Source organism: Rutidosis leptorrhynchoides, chromosome 8, assembly GCF_046630445.1.
Source record: "Rutidosis leptorrhynchoides isolate AG116_Rl617_1_P2 chromosome 8, CSIRO_AGI_Rlap_v1, whole genome shotgun sequence".
Lineage (NCBI taxonomy): Eukaryota > Viridiplantae > Streptophyta > Magnoliopsida > Asterales > Asteraceae > Rutidosis > Rutidosis leptorrhynchoides.
Window position 1 is genome coordinate 227,125,133 of NC_092340.1, and position 1,542 is coordinate 227,126,674.

At 38.5% G+C, this 1,542-nt stretch overlaps 1 non-coding gene across 1 annotated transcript; it reads left to right on the top strand.

The window, feature by feature from the left end:
* Positions 1-1,076: 1,076 nt before the first annotated feature.
* LOC139865148 (small nucleolar RNA R71) lies at positions 1,077-1,183 on the top strand. Its single transcript, XR_011764672.1, has one exon. It is a non-coding gene; the product is annotated as a small nucleolar RNA R71 (small nucleolar RNA).
* The last annotated feature ends 359 nt before the right edge of the window (positions 1,184-1,542 follow it).

Sequence of the window (1,542 nt, forward strand, 5' to 3'; positions counted from 1 at the left end):
CCGGGTTTACTTCTACTGTTTTTGTTTCTTGCACTTTTTTATTCTTCTTCTTCTTCTTTCCAGAGGTATCACAAACTTTATTACCTATTACTTGCTCATACTCAACTCCTTTTCTTGGAAACGGGATGGGTGGTCTGTATGGTGCCACCACTGGCTTTACATACTCGGGTGATGGTGGTGGTGTAACTTCTTCATTGTTACTTACATCTAAAACTTTCCCATCTTCTGGTATTGGTTTTTCAGAATTTGTTGATATCATGTTAACATTTTCATTCCGAGGATTTACTTCATTATTACTCGGTAGCTTTCCTTGTTCCCTTTCACTCATCAATCTAACAAGAGTACCTACTTGTTTTTCTAGATTCAAAATGGAAGCTTGTTGAGTTCTAAATGACTGATCAAACCTCTCATTCGTTTGGGTTTGAGTTTCAATAAATTGTGTTTGAGATTCAACTAGCTTAAATACCACTTCTTCCAGATTTGACTTCTTCTTGTTGGTTTGTTGTGGTGGTTTATACAAGCCAGGTCTTTGTTGATTGAAAGTGTTGTTTTGAGTTGGTTGGTTATTCGGACCTTGTTGGTTATACGAGTTATTGTCGGGTCCTTTTGGATTGTAAAGAATGTTTTGATTTCGATTGAAGTTTGGCCTTGGCGGTTGATAATTATTCTGATAACTATTTTCCAGCCTTTGGTTCATGTAGACAACATTCTCACGTTGTTCCATCGTTTGTTCAATGTGACAGTCTTTCATTAAGTGTGGTCCACCGCATTGCTCACAACTGATTCGTATTGCGTGAATATCTTTATTCATCTTTTCCATTCGTCTTTCGAAAGCATCTATTTTTGCGGAAACGGAATCAAAGTCATGGCTAGAATCGGCTCTAGCCGCTTTAGATGATCGAAAGATATCTTTTTCTTGATGCCACTCATGAGAGTGGGAAGCAGTGTTATCAATAATTTTGTAAGCTTCAGTTGCGGTTTTCTTCATAATGGAACCACCAGCTGTTATGTCGATGTCTTTTCTTGTAGCAACGTTGACACCTTGGTAGAATATTTGTACTATTTGATAAGTGTCTAAACCGTGTTGAGGACATCCTCTCAACATCCTTCCGAATCTTGTCCACGCCTCATATAATGTTTCATTTGGCTTTTGTGTGAACGTAACAATTTCTCCTTGAAGTCTCACGGCTTTAGATGCCGGAAAGAATCTTTGAAGAAATTTTTCAACTAAGACATCCCATGTGTCAATCGCCCCTTCAGGTAACGATTCTAACCAATCTTTGGCTTCTCCCTTTAAAGTCCAGGGAAACAACATGAGATATATCTGTTCATCCTCCACTTCTCGGATTTTGAATAGTGTACAGATCCTATTAAAGGTACGAAGATGTTCGTTGGGATCTTCTTTTGGCGTACCACTATATTGGCACTGATTAGTTACCATATGTAGAATTTGTCCTTTGATTTCATAATCTGGAGCATTAACTTCTGGCTTAATAATGGCGTGACCTTGGCCCGTGCGTTTAGCTCTCATTCGATCTTCCA